Here is a 15,113-nt window from a genome sequence, read left to right as displayed (position 1 = left end):
TACATATACACCATGGAATATTACTCAGCCATTAAAAAGAATTCATTTGAATCAGTTCTGATGAGAGGGGTGAAACTGGAGCCCATTATACAGAGCAAAGTAAGCCAGAAAGTTAAAGACCATTACAGTATACTAACACATATATATGGAATTTAGAAAGATGGTAATGATAACCCTATATGCAAAAAAAGAAAAAGAGACTCAGATGTATAGAACAGACTTGTGGACTCTATGGGAGAACCCGGGGGTGGGATGTTTCAAGAGAACAGCATCGAAACATGTATATCTAGGGTGAAACAGATCACCAGCCCAGGTTGGATGCATGAGACAAGTGCTCAGGCCTGGTGCACTGGGAAGACCCAGAGGGATGGGGTGGAGAGGGAGGTGGGAGGGGGGACCGGGATGGGGAATACATGTAAATCCATGGCTAATTCATTTCAATGTATGACAAAAACCACTGCAATGTTGTAAAGTAATTAGCCTCCAACTAATAAAAATAAATGGAAAAAAAGAAAATGGCTTATGGATTTTTAAGGATTGGTTATTTTTCCCAGTGGGGGCTTCCTGAAGAGGCAGTAAGTTGTGTGGCTATTCCTCAGTCTCCTAGCTACCCTTTGCATATGTTCCCAGGGATAGATTAGAGAAACCTGCTTTTTCTCATCCTCATCCTCTTTGGCATCATTAGTTTTGGTTGTCTGTGCCTCCTCTACTTTGTCTGAGTTCCTATTGAAACCAAAGTAGTGTGAGGCTGCATTGGAACTGGGGTCATTTGAACTTCTATCGAGACTGAGGCAACACTTCCTGGAAGGATTCCTTGATCCTCAGCTTGCTCAGTTGTGAGCCCTGGATACAGAGACAGAGGCAGAGTAAGAGGACAGGAGGGAGCTGAAGGCTTTACACCCAAATTGTACCCTTAGGACATAAGTCTGGCATATCTTGCAAAGAGAAAAAGAGTAACACATATGCCACTTCTATCCATTTCCCTTGTCTTCTAAAGAACCAACAGTATTGTAATTAAGAGACCCTTCAACCGGCCACTGCCTGCCACCCTCCAACAGATACTGTGGCCATGCAGTTTTGCAAAAGAAAGTCAGGCGTGTCTTCTTTAAACTCTGGGGGTCCACATTAATGAGGCAGACACCTGGCGAGTCTGACATGGCTGTCAGCGACGCGCTGCTCCCGTCCTTCTCCACGTTCGCGTCCGGCCCGGCGGGAAGGGAGAAGGCTCTGCGTCCAGCAGGTGCCCCGAACAACCGCTGGCGGGAGGAGCTCTCCCACATGAAGCGACTTCCCCCAGTGCTTCCCGGTCGCCCCTACGACCTGGCGGCCGCGACCGTAGCCACTGACCCGGAGAGTGGAGGAGTCAGCGCGGCTTGCAGCAGCAGCAACCCGGCTCTCCTGCCCCGGAGGGAGACGGAGGAGTTCAATGATCTTCTGGACCTGGACTTTATCCTCTCCAACTCGCTGTCCCATCAGGAGTCCGTGGCCGCCACGGTGTCCTCCTCGGCATCAGCCTCATCCTCGTCCTCCCCGTCGAGCAGCGGTCCAGCCAGTGCGCCCTCCACCTGCAGCTTCAACTATCCAATCCGGGCCGGGGGCGACCCGGGTGTGGCGGCGCCGGGCGGCGCGGGCGGCGGCCTCCTCTACAGCCGGGAGGCTGCACCCCCTCCGACGGCTCCCTTCAACCTGGCGGACATCAACGATGTGAGCCCCTCCGGCGGCTTCGTGGCTGAGCTCCTGCGGCCCGAATTGGACCCAGTGTACATTCCGCCGCAGCAGCCGCAGCCGCCAGGTGGCGGGCTGATGGGCGAGTTCGTGTTGAAGGCGTCGCTGAGTGCCCCTGGCAGCGAGTACGGCAGCCCGTCGGTCATCAGTGTTAGCAAAGGCAGCCCGGACGGCAGCCATCCGGTGGTGGTGGCGCCCTACAGCGGCGGGCCGCCATGCATGTGCCCCAAGATCAAGCAGGAGGCTGTCTCCTCGTGCACCGTCGGTCGGCCCCTAGAGGCCCACTTGGGCACTGGACCTCCTCTCAGCAATGGCCACCGGACGCCTGCGCACGACTTTCCCCTGGGGCGGCAGCTCCCCAGCAGGACTACCCCGACCCTGGGTGCGGAGGAACTGCTGAGCAGCCGGGACTGTCATCCTGCCCTGCCGCTCCCCCCGGGCTTCCATCCCCACCCTGGGCCCAACTACCCTCCCTTCCTGCCCGACCAGATGCAGCCGCAGGTCCCACCGCTCCATTACCAAGAGCTCATGCCACCCGGTTCCTGCATGCCAGAGGAGCCCAAGCCAAAGAGGGGAAGACGGTCTTGGCCCCGGAAAAGGACGGCCACTCACACTTGTGATTACGCAGGCTGCAGCAAAACCTACACCAAGAGTTCTCATCTCAAGGCACACCTGCGCACCCACACAGGTGAGAAACCTTACCACTGTGACTGGGACGGTTGTGGGTGGAAGTTTGCCCGCTCGGATGAACTGACCAGGCACTATCGCAAACACACGGGGCACCGCCCCTTCCAGTGCCAGAAGTGCGACCGGGCATTCTCGAGGTCGGACCACCTCGCCTTACATATGAAGAGGCACTTTTAAATCCCCAAACAGTGGATGTGACCCACACTGCCAGAAGAGAGTTCAGTATTTTTTACCTTTCACACTGTCTTCCCGGTGAGGGGAGGAAGCCAGCTGGAAAGCACTACAATCATGGTCAAGTTCCCAACAAGTCAACTTGTGAATGGATAATCAGGAGACACAAGGAAACCAAAAGACAAACTCAAAACAAAAACCAGATGGGGTCTGTGACTGGATCTTCTATCATTCCAATTCTAAATCCAACTTGAATATATATATTCCTGGACTTACAAAACGCCAAGGGGGTGACTGGAAGCTGTGGATATCAGGGTATAAATTAGATCTGAGAGTTGGGGGGAGGGAAGACCAGAACCCCTTGAGAATTGTTTTGATGCAATATAAGTATAAAGATCACCTTGTATTCTGTTTGCCTTCTAAAAGCCATTATGACGATCTTAGAAGAAGAGGAAGAAATTCAGGTACAGAAAATGGTGTTTAATAGCCTAAACGATGGTGCTTGGTAAGTCTTGGTTCTAAAGGTACCAAATGAGGCCAAAGTTCTCAAACTGCTGCATACTTTGACAAGGAAAATCTATTTTTGTCTTCCGATCTACATTTATGACCTAAGTCAGGTAAATTTTAATCTTTTTATGCAGACAGTCTGTTATGAACTGTGGTTTCAGATGTGCAATAATTTGTACAATGGTTTATTCCCAAGTATGCCTTAAGCAGAACAAATGTTTTTTCTATATAGTTCCTTGCCTTAATAAATATGTAATATAAATTTAAGCAAACTTCTATTTTGTATATTTGTAAACTACAAAGTAAAAAAAAATGAACATTTTGTGGAGTTTGTATTTTGCATACTCAAGGTGAGAATTAAGTTTTAAATAAACCTATAATATTTTATCTGAAAAAAAAAAATAAACTCTGGGGGTCAAACTTAACCCAGTTTTTCAGGACACAATCCAAGGGTATGAGTCTGGAACTTTGAGTAGCTCCCATCTGTAAGAGAGGGAAAAAATGATGACCAGCACCTTTGCTTCCTCCCATCAGGGGCGTCCCTCCCTGCTCTAGATGGGGGTGTAGACAGACTTTCCACCGAAGCTTCCCTTCCCTGGCCAGACTTAGTTTGTCCCTTACCAATGCAGGCGCCTTACTCGTCCCTCCTGGTTCTACCACCAAGGCAGGGTGGAGGTGCACCAGGGGTAGACCTGATGGCATCCCAAATTGATTTCTAGTTCCATACCACCACAACCTTTCGTTGATTTGACAGAGTAGTTTCCCGGAATGTTTCCCAAGATAGTTCTACTAGGGGAAGCATCCATGTGTGTCCATTCATATTCCTGAGTACAGGCCTCACTGCAGTAGAAGTGATGAATCAATGCCACATCAGTAAGCCACTGGAGAGCTTTATCTAGTGGGCTAAGAGCTAGTACTACCAAAGGAAGAAGCCCACTGTATCCCACGTAGAATTCCTGACCTACGTTCTTAGAAACCTCATGCTCACTAGCAGCACTTCCATCCATAGAGTTTGGAGGCACAGCTACAACAAGGACTCGCTAGTTCCCCTTAGTTCCTAAACATGCTCCCAGCAAGTCTGGATTCCCGTGACTACCACGCTTGGAGTCTAAGTAAAAGTACATAGTAACAGCATGAATCACAAGTCCATTGAAAGTCTACGATCCAACAGATTAGGTTAGTAGTTCTAGTTTCCCACGCAATTATGAAATGGTCAAAGAAACCAGGAAGAACTGACCAAGAAAGGAGTTTGGCCCACACGCTTTGCCCATTTCCCGTTGCTCCCCTCACAGGACCTTGGGTGTCTCTTGGCATTGGCAGGTCGGTACAAACCCCCAACAAGGCTCCCTTTTGGGGCACTGCCTTCAGTCATTACGAGGCACCACAAAACCACAGAGCAGGGCTCATCACTTGCTTCATGCAGGGCGTGTCATTCATTCACACAAGTACACCAAAGAGTTAGTAAAGCAGAAAAGGTGTATACTGAGAAAGCAGAGTTCTTACCTTGTCTTGAAGATTCCGGATGAGCCCCCAAGATGATAACTTATGGTGAATGATGTTGGATTCATGATCTCCAAAGAAGATTTAGCTTCAGGATCAGGGACCGCCCTTGATCACTCAGGGCTCTTGTGTGACAGAAGTTTTATTACAGAGAAAAGGGACAGAGAAAGTTTCTGACATAGACATCAGAAGTGGGCGGAGAGTGCCCCCTGGCTAGTGTTAGCAAGGGAGTGATATACTTTTTTAATTAGTCATTAGATAAATCAAAAGAATGTCTCAAGGTTGTAAAAACTTTACCAGACTCACTCCCACAACTTACATTTTAAGATAACAGGATTAGACCTTAACAATAGAAAGGTCCTACCAGACCCACTCCCATAATATACATTTTAAGATATCAGGATTAGTCAGAAGATTTTCAGGAAGAAGAAACTGTCCTCAAGCAGGATACATTGTTGTTATATAATCCCTAGTACAGAGTTTAAACTGAGTTGTTTGTTGTGTAATCATCAGTTCTGGGCTTAAAGGAAAAAAATATTTTATGTGACTAAGACTAAGGAATGTAGAGAGAGAGAAAAAAAAAATTTGTCCTTTCCTCCTCCTTGAGAACCCCAGACCCCTTTCTCCTTGGGGACCCCCAACTTCTTATCAACCTGCCTAGAAATTGACTTTCTCACAGATTTAGGGGAGAACGGACCATGTATATATATGGCTGAGTCCCTTCCCTGTTCACCTGAAACTATCACAACATTTGTTAATTGGCTATACTCCAACACAAAATAAAAGGTTCAAAAATAAGAGAATGCATTACATTTTTTTCTTTTATGTCAATTTGTCCTGTTAGACATGGTCCCACAAAAGGCAGGGACTTTGTGTCTATCATTCTGTGATTTCCACAACTGAACAAAAAGCCTGGTGCATCTAACTAAATGCATCTAACTTGGGTGCATAAAAATAATTAACATCAGTTTATGAAAGAGTTGTGTCCCACTCTTTGAGACCCCAGGGACTGTAGCCTGCGAGGCTCCTCTGTTCATGAAATTCTCCAAGCTAGAATACTGAAGCGGTAGCCATTCCCTTCTCCAGGGGATCTTCCCAACCCAGGGATTGAACCCAGGTCTCCCACACTACAGGTAATTCTTTAACGTCTGAGCCACCTATACCCAAATATTATTTCGTTCTGCAATGATAATTTGAGGAAATTCAGCACTAGCTGTCTACCAATAACATAAGTGAATAGGGAAGAAATAGCACTGTGCTCAATACATTTGTACAGTAAAACTGTACTTCAAAGTGTAACTAAGCAGGAAACTGTGAGTCCTTCCCGCGGCTTCCCTGGTGGCTTAGAGGTTAAAGTGTCTGCCCGCAATGCGGGAGACCTGGGTTCCATCCCTAGGTGGGGAAGATCTCCTGGAGCAGGAAATGGCAACCCACTCCAGTATTCTTGCCTGGAGAATCCCATGAATGGAGGAGCCTGGTGGGCTATAGTCCACGGGGTCGCAAAGAGTCGGACACGACTGAGAGACTTCACTTTCACTTCATGGGTCCTTCTCTAGGCAGATACCCCCATGTTCTCCTTTTGCCTCTTATTTATAGAAAACATTTAGCCTCCTAGGCCTTCCCTGGGTCCCAATGAGTGAATTTAATCAGAAAATAAGAGAGGGAAAAGGCGGCCTGCAGAAGTTGTTCTGCTCCAGCTGGTCTGCCATGGAGTCGGCAAGGAGGAGACGGGCGCTGAGGGGCTGGCTCGGATGGCAACGGATTCTCCTGTGGATGGACCGGCTCTGCTCGGCGTCAGGGCAGGAACGCCGCCACCTCCGCTTCGTCGCCCGGGAGCCGGTGTCCGGGGTGCCTGATGGGCAGCGCAGGGCAAGCGGCGCTTCCGCTCCTGTCGTCCGGGCCTCGGCCTAGGCCTCCCCTTCGTGTAGGACGTAAGCGGGGACCAGACCGTCTGTCAGAGCCGGGCTACCTCGGCCTCCCTTCAGCGCGTCGAAAGACTCAGAAAGAAGCGGCCGCTTTTTCCTTGGTTTGGCTTGGATATTGGTGTGACCCAGCTTGACCAGGGTTTCCTTATTTAGAACCCAAAGATATCATTGCTGAAGAAGAAGAGGAAGAAGTGCGAAGTCCTAAAAGCACTGGGAAGTTCCTGACCTCCAGTATGGCTTATGGGTCCACAGGGATTCCAGACGTGCACCTGGAGCTGAAGGACCTGACTCCATGTGGACACAAAGGCAATCTGCACTTCATATGCTTTCCCATTCGTAACATGCCTGCTTTTATTCAAATGGGCTGAGATAAAAATGTCTCCGGTCTCCACACTGTCTTTTGTGCCCCTGGAGGTGGAGAGTAGGAAATTCGAGCAGAATTTTCTCACAGTATGCATTTTTTAGCTTGTATACAATTTATGATAATTTGTTTAAAAAAATAGTACTAATAGCAAGTGGTGGAATCATTTCCATTTCTAATGGAATTTGAATTTTCTTGAGTCAAATTAAGATTAAACACAGATAGGAGTTGCCATGTAGATTGTTGTGTAGTTTACTTTTTGCCCAACGCAGATGAGTTAATGTGAATCAGAACCACTAAAAGCATAGCATTTTGTTGTTATTGTAGTATGAAATAAATAGTAAAACTGTAATAAGCAAAATAAGGAACTACCAGGGAGGAGCAATATCATTGTTTTGAACAATTAAATTGGAAAAAAATTTTTTTTAATTAATGTTGTTTCATATTATGAAATTGTTCCCAATCTTATCTACCACATAAGTTTCTTATCCTCCTTGTTTCTTGGCAGTTTTGCTATTTAGAAATATGAGGAAATCTGGTCCAAAGCAGTGTTTTTAGGCCTAAGGGCTAGTCAGAAACGGTTGTTAGTCAACTCTTCTTTCCCCAAATGCCCTTTTTAATGTTTCCTACTGAACATGTTTCCTACTGAAGGGTTGTTTTCCTATTGAACCCAGGGTTCAACCCCTGGGTGGGGAAGATCCCCTGGAGAAGGGAATGGCAACCCACTCCATTATTCTTGCCTGGAGAATTCCATGGATAGAGAAGCTTGGTGGGTTACAGTTCATGGGTCACAAAGAGTTGGACATGATTGAGTGACTAACACACACACACAAGCTTAGTTTGACAGGAGCCTGAACACTTGATGGAGAGACAGTGGAAACAGTGTCAGACTTTATTTTTTGGGGCTCCAAAATCACTGCAGATGGTGACTACAGCCATGAAATTAAAAGACGCTTACTCCTTGGAAGGAAAGTTATGACCAACCTAGATAGCATATTAAAAAGCAGAGACACTACTTTGCCAACAAAGATCCGTCTAGTCAAGGCTATGGTTTTTCCAGTGGTCATGTATGGATGTGAGAGTTGGACTGTGAAGAAAGCTGAGCACCAAAAAATTGATGCTTTTGAACTGTGGTGTTGGAGAAGACTCTTGAGAGTCCCTTGGACTGCAAGGAGATCCACCAGTCCATCCTAAAGGAGATCAGTCCTGGGTGTTCATTGGAAGGACTGATGCTGAAGCTGAAACTCAATACTTTGGCCACCTCATGCGAAGAGTTGACTCATTGGAAAAGACCCTGATGCTGGGTGGGATTAGGGGCAGGAGGAGAAGGGGACAACATAGGATGGGATGGCTGGATGGCATCACCGACTCGATGGGCATGAGTTTGAGTAAACTCCAGGAGTTTGTGATGGACCGGGAGGCCTGGCGTGCTGCAATTCATGGGGTTGCAAAGAGTTGGACACGACTGAGCGACTGAAATGAACTGAACTCTGCATCTAACTTAAATAAGCAGGGTGATAATATATAGCCTTGACGTATTCCTTTCCCAATTTGGAACAAGTCTGTTGTTCCATGTCCAATTCTAACTGTTGTTTCTTGACTGGCATGCAGATTTCTCAGGAGGCAGGACAGGTAGTCTGGTATTCCCATCTCTTGAAGAATTTTCCACAGTTTGTTGTGATCCACACGGTCAAAGGCTTTGGCGTAGTCAATAAAGCAAAAGTAGATGTATTTTGGAATTCTCTTGCTTTTTTGATGATCCAGTGGATGTTGGCAATTTGATCTCTGGTTCCTCTGCCTTTTCTAAAACCAGCTTGAACATCTGGAAGTTCACAGTTCACATACTGTTGAAGCCTGGCTTGGAGAATTTTGAGGATTACTTTGCTAGCATGTGAGATGAGTGCAATTGTGCAGTAGTTTGAGTATTCTTTGGCATTGCCTTTCTTAGGGATTGGAATGAAAACTGACCTTTTCCAATCCTGTGGCCACTGCTGTGGTTTTCAAATTTGCTGACATATTGAATGCAGCACTTTCACATCATCTTTTAGGATTTGAAATAGTTCAACTGGAATTCCATCACCTCCTCTAGCTTTGTTCATAGTGATGCTTCCTAAGGCCCACTTGACTTCGCATTCCAGGATGTCTGGGTCTAGGTGAGTGATCACACCATCGTAGTTATCTGGGTCATGAAGATCTTATTTGTATAGTTCTTCTCTGTATTCTTGCCACCTCTTCTTAATATCTATTTGAAGCTGTTTTAATTCTGGGACATTTTTATTATTTTGACCAAATATCCCCCCAAACTGATGCTTTCTAATTTCCCATACAATATCTGGAAACAATAATTTCTTCCTTGTCTCACACCTTTGGCTATAACACACCCTAATAGTAAAACTCAATCAATGTTCCTGGAGTGAATCAATGGCTGAGTCTGTGACTCTCCTGCCCCCATTTAAACCCTCCTGAATGATATTGGATCCAACCAATTCAACTGGTTATAGGCAAAAATCCAATCAGGATTAACCTGATGGACAGTCTGGAATCTAATCAGCCACCAGTTTCTGGTTGGCTGTTTGTAGTTGGGCAAAGGGGAAGATGTTATTAGAAAGGCCTTTAAAAGTCTCAGGCACCAAAGAGAAGATGGAGAAACTTTGCCTTCTGGAGTTACTATCTGGGAACCTCATCCAGTCTTAGGACTGAGCCCACCCTGACAACCACATCAGAGTTGGTAAGTTACTGACCTTAGTTAAGGACCCTCTTACCTTATCTATGGTCAGCTGGTCTTGAATTGTGTCATATAGCTCAGGATGGCAGGAAAAGATTTTTTTAGTTAACCTTTAACCATTTTTTTGTGGTGTGTGTGTGGGGGGGCGGTGCTGTGCTATGTCTTCATTAGCTTCATTTGCTTGGATTTTCTCTAGTTGCACTTAGCAGGGGTTACTCTTGATTGCAGTGCACAAGATTTTCACTGCATTGGCTTCTCTTATTTCAGAGCATAGGCTGTTGATGCATGGGCTTCAGTAACTGCAGCACGTCAGCTTGGTAGTTACGGCACACTGACTCAGTTGTTCTGCAGCATGGATCGAACCCATGTCCCCTGTATTGGCAGATGGATCCCCATCTCCTGCACCTTGTTAGTGGTAAAGAACCTGCCTGCCAATGCAGAAGACAAATGAGATGAGGATTCAGTCCCTGGGTTGGGAAGACCCTTCGGAGAAGGGAGTGGCAACCCAGTCTAGTATTTTTGCATGGGGAATCCCAAGAACAGAGGATCCTCGTGGGCTACTAACAGCCCATGGGGTTGCAAAGATCAGATATGACTGAAGCAACTTAGCACACATGCATGGACCACTTGAGAGGCCCCTAGTTAGTTCTTAGCCGATGAACAAATTTAACATTTTGGTTTTGCCTCTCAGTGTAGTTTTGCCTCTTTCTCAACATTTTGATTTGTCCTTCAGTTTATATCATTTCAATTACCTTAAATAAGCAGATTTTCCTTTTAATAAAGACATCTGTTGGGAGTTTTATTTCTTGACATTTAAAATATGTAGTTTGTGCAAATGGCATTCATTTTAGGGGTCTGTCCTTCATCTTTTCCAGCTCAAGTAACTGTGGGAATTGAGGATGGAGGTTGAGTTGTGTCACATGATGCTCCTATTCAGTAGTTTTAGGGCCCTAAGAAAGTGTCAAAGTTTTCACCAAAATAATTAGGGTCAGCCTTCAGGCTTGGGGTATCCACTTCCCGGTTCATCATAATAAAGCAAAGCAGTGAATGGAAATGGATGGGCAAGTGGTTGGGCTTATTCCTCCTTAGTACTTATGAGATTCTTGCTCTGGTCCCTGTAGAGGCAGCATTATGGATTTGCACCCATGAAAACTAGAGTAAAATTCTGGTAAACTGGGAGTCTTCTGGGCTTCCTTGGTGGCTCAGATGGTAAAGAATCTGCCTGTAATGTTGGAGACCAGGGTTTGATCCCTGGGTTTTCCAGCCCTGTGGGATCAGTGGATATGGTTATGAGTTGGTTCCTCTGAAGAGTGGGGATACCAATGAAGGGGTGCTCATGCTTGCCTGAGAAATATTCCTTCTTCCCTGCAAGTTTCCACAGGATTCTTTTGGAGAAGAGTCAGAATGAGTACCTGGAATCCACCCAGACTCCTGGACCAAGCAGTGATGAGTCTGCTGAGGAATGAGGCCTTGGCCACTTCTGCTCTGGAGTATCTGCCCATTGAGCTCTTCCCCCTACTCTTCATGGAAGCCTTCTATGGGAGTTGCAGAGAGACACTGAAGGCCATGGTACAAGCCTGGCCCTTTGTCCGCCTGCCTCTGGGGGGACTGATGGAGATGCCTCACCTGGGAACCTTACAAGCAGTGCTAGATGGATTTGATGTCCTACTTTCTCAGAAGGATCAACCCAGGTGAGTCTGATTCATATAGACTGGTAGAGTCAAGGAAGTCTTTGAAGAGACAGCTGGGATCAGAGTGTGAATGGCCAAGGGATAGACCAGAGGCTTCTGATGATGCCAATGAGGAAGTACAGAGACTTGGTCATTGCTGAACACACTCTGGGAAATGTTTTCAGGAAGTGTAGGAGTGCCTAAGATGCAAGGGAACCTGAAAGTACACTCTCTGCCTTCTTCTAGTGATGCTTAATGAAAGTGTAGAAGTGGATAAAAGGAAAGAAGGAAGGGGGAAAGGAGATGGAGGAAACTGAGTCATAGAGGGGAAAAGAGGGAAATGTCAAGAATGTGAAGTAAAAGCTCAGGTGGGATGTCTGAGTATTGCCTAAATTCTGAGGCTGTGGTTTTATTTTAGTGGATCTTAAAACCATCTCTACCAATCTACTATTTCCCCCATAGGAGGTGCAAACTGCAGGTGCTGGATTTAAGAAATACTGGCCAGGACTTCTGGAGAATGGTCTGGATCCAGTGTCCAGGTGTTCTCAAGCTCATTAGAAGAACAAGTGGCTAAGAATAGGCCAAGAACACAGCGGACTTTGGCTCCCTTGAAGGTGTTCATAGAACTTCACATCAATGGAAGGACCATGGATGGATTCCTCGCTTACCTCATGAGATGGGTGGAGGAGAGGAAAGCTTCCATACACCTGTGCTGTAAGAAACTAAAGATAGTCAATGCCCAGAGACAGTATTATGAAGATCCTGAATATGGTGCAGCTGAACTGTGTTGAGGAGGTGCGAGTAAATTGCACCTGGCGTCTGTCCAGCCTGGCTGTGTTTGCTCCTCTCCTGGGGCCAGATGAGCAATGTGCAGAGACTCCTTCTCTCTCACACGGACGTGTCTGAACTTGAAGATCAGGAAGAACAGCATGTTGTCCAAATTACTTCTCAGTTCCTCAGGCTGCACCACCTCCAGGATCTCCTTCTGGTATCTACCTTCTTCCTGGAAGGATGCCTGGACCAGATGCTCAGGTGAGTGTGCACCACTGGCCAGGTAACAGTGAACGCAACTCACCACCCTCCACCCCTCCAGGCACAGAACTCAGTTTCACTGGTGTCTGAGTTGGGGAAGCCTGTGCTCTTAGAGCCCAGGGGCCAGGGCAGAGAAAACAGGATAGGATATCAAAGGAGAATTCCTCCAGAATTTCCGTGCTGTTGTTCAGTCGTTCAGTCATGTACACCTCTTTGTGACCCCATGCAGCACACCACACTTCCCTGTCCTTCATTATCTCCTGGAGTTTGCTCAAACTCATGTCCATTAGGTCGATGATGCCATCCAACCATTTCATCCTTTGTCACCCCCTTCTCAAAATTTTCATAGCCCTCCAAATTACAGGTGGACTATAAGATATAGGCTTGCAGTATTTCTTTATCTACATCAGAAGAAAGGTCGGGGTGGGGGGACATGCAGAGGTTGAGGACAGTAGCTGGCGAAGTTTAGAAGCAAGGAGCAAAAGCTCCTACTTGATATTTTGTGCCTAGCCCCTAGGGAAAGAGTTCAGGCACCCAAGGAGGGGAATGACAAACCCCTGCCACAGAACCCACAGAAGCTGACTGGGAGAAGGTGCTAAAGGGTCAAGAATGCAGGCCATACACAGACTATTAAAAAACAAACAAAAAAACCCTACCTTTTTATTGGTCCAAAAAGAAACCCCTCTAGAATGTCGAGCATACTATCTCCTTTGCTGCTCTATTCTGAACTGCGGTATCATATAACAACCCAAATCAAGGTAGGGGTTCAAGCTGGATAGAGGCTCTGGAAAGGGACACCTTGTAGGTAGCTGTAGACTAAGGGTTAGGATCTAATGGTTGGGTACATGATTTCTTCCTTAAGAAGGGATATCTTAATTTAGATGACTTGAAAATAGGTAAGAGAAGAGGAAATTGAAGAGGAAAAACTCCATGTCTGAGCATTTCTAAACAAAAGCTCTATGCTTAACACTTTTGTGACCACTATAAGCCTGTCTCAAATTCCCTGTCTGTTAAAAGGCTTTTTGCTCCAGATAAGATAATTGATATATGGGAAATGCATGATTCTGGAGGTGATAATAGCATAGAGCCAGAGGGATCATAAAAGTTGGTAGATGGCTTGCAGATAATGCAGGGATACAAGTGAGACCCTGCAAACTGCCATCTTCTGGGGATGTTGTGGGGCCTTGCCCAGATTGGTCTTCTATGCATGTCATCCAGAAGCCTCACCTGGCTTCTGGACATGAATGCTTGGGGCCCAAGCATGGGTGGAAGGAAGTCTGAGTAGGAAGCATTTTAAGTGTGTCTCTTACTATTAACATTCAGTGATGCCCATTGTTGATTGAGACAAGATGTCATGCTCTGCTGTGAGCTTATTCTAGTCCATTCTATGATCTTCATTCATACTCATAAGGAAGTGGAATGTGTTTTACTCTGCTACATAGATGAGGAAAGAGAGTTTTCCAGGTTCTGTGAACTTGATCCAGACATACTGTGAAGGTTAAATGACTCGGGCTTAAATGAGACTGGGAATTCTGGGTCATGATCATTATCAGATGGACAGACCAACCTTGGCCTTCAGCAAATCTCTTGTCTCTCACCTTGAAGTCACCTTCCATCCCCATTTTTAAGACATTGCAATTCTGCTTCTCCCCAGGTGCCTGACAAACCCCTTGGAAACCCTTGGAATAACTCACTGCTTCCTTACGAATTCAGACTTGACCCATCTTTCCCAGTGTCCGAATATCAGTCAGCTAAAGGGCCTGAATCTGAGTGGTGTCACCCTGACCTACTCTAGTCCTGAGCTCCTTCCAGGTCTGCTAGAGAAAGTTGCAGCCACACTCCAGGAACTGTATTTAGATCGGTGTGGGATCATGGATTCACAACTTGAGGCCATCCTTTCTGCCCTGAGCCACTGCTTCCAGCTTAGTTTCTTCAGTGTATGTGGAAACTTCCTCTCTATGGCCATTATGGTTAAGACACTTCGACACACCTCGGTGCTGCCCAGTTTATGTCAAGAACTGTACCCTGTCCCTCAGGAGAGTTTCAGCTCTCTGGGAATCCTCCAACCGAGGAGATTTGCTCAGTGTCGAGCTGAACTGCTTGAGATTCTGAAGGACTTGGGACGTCCCAGGACCATCTGGATTAGTTCCAGCCCCTGTCCTCACTGTGGAAAAAACACATTCAGTCATCCTGAGCCCATCACAAATGCAGCAACACCTTTGCCTAGGTGGGTGAATAAATCAAAATCTTTCTTCTGAGCATTTAGAAACTGAAATCTATGATACTGGTACTTTGTGAAGGGAAAAGAGATCCATGGTTTCAGACATTTGCTCAATGTGAATGTGAAAAGAAAAGGTGATCCTGCGGGGTGCAGAACTGCAGAGGGAGTATCTGATGCTGAGCAGTAATGGAACTTTGTGTACATGTGTCCTACAGAGTAAGAATTATAAACCTAAATTTCTGAAGGTGGATTCAAGCTTGTGACCCACATGTTGGAGCTATCCCCGGGTAGATGGTTGTAAAGAAATAATCAGAAATAAAGAGATGCTCAGTGTAAACCAACTGCTGCCCTCCATATATCATCTTTTTTTCCCCCTCACTTTACATTGCAGGAATCTCCAGATGCAGATTTTAAAAAATTCAGTTTCTGAAACTACCATTTTCACCCATTATTTATTCTGTCTGAGGCATATCTCCAGGGTTTGCTCAGATTCATGTCCATTGAGTCAGTGACGCTATCTAGCCATCTCATTCTCTTCCACCACCTTCTCCTTTTCCCTTCAGTCTTTCCCAGCATCAGAGTCTTTTTT

The 15,113-nt window shown here is 46.2% G+C and overlaps 1 pseudogene; it reads left to right on the top strand.

Annotated features, from left to right (window-relative positions):
• Window positions 1–1,126: 1,126 nt before the first annotated feature.
• LOC139037370 (Krueppel-like factor 4 pseudogene) lies at window positions 1,127–2,982 on the top strand (annotated as a pseudogene).
• The last annotated feature ends 12,131 nt before the right edge of the window (window positions 2,983–15,113 follow it).

The sequence above is a fragment of the Odocoileus virginianus genome, chromosome 11 (assembly GCF_023699985.2).
Source record: "Odocoileus virginianus isolate 20LAN1187 ecotype Illinois chromosome 11, Ovbor_1.2, whole genome shotgun sequence".
Lineage (NCBI taxonomy): Eukaryota > Metazoa > Chordata > Mammalia > Artiodactyla > Cervidae > Odocoileus > Odocoileus virginianus.
This window is presented reverse-complemented; position numbering and strand designations above follow the sequence as displayed.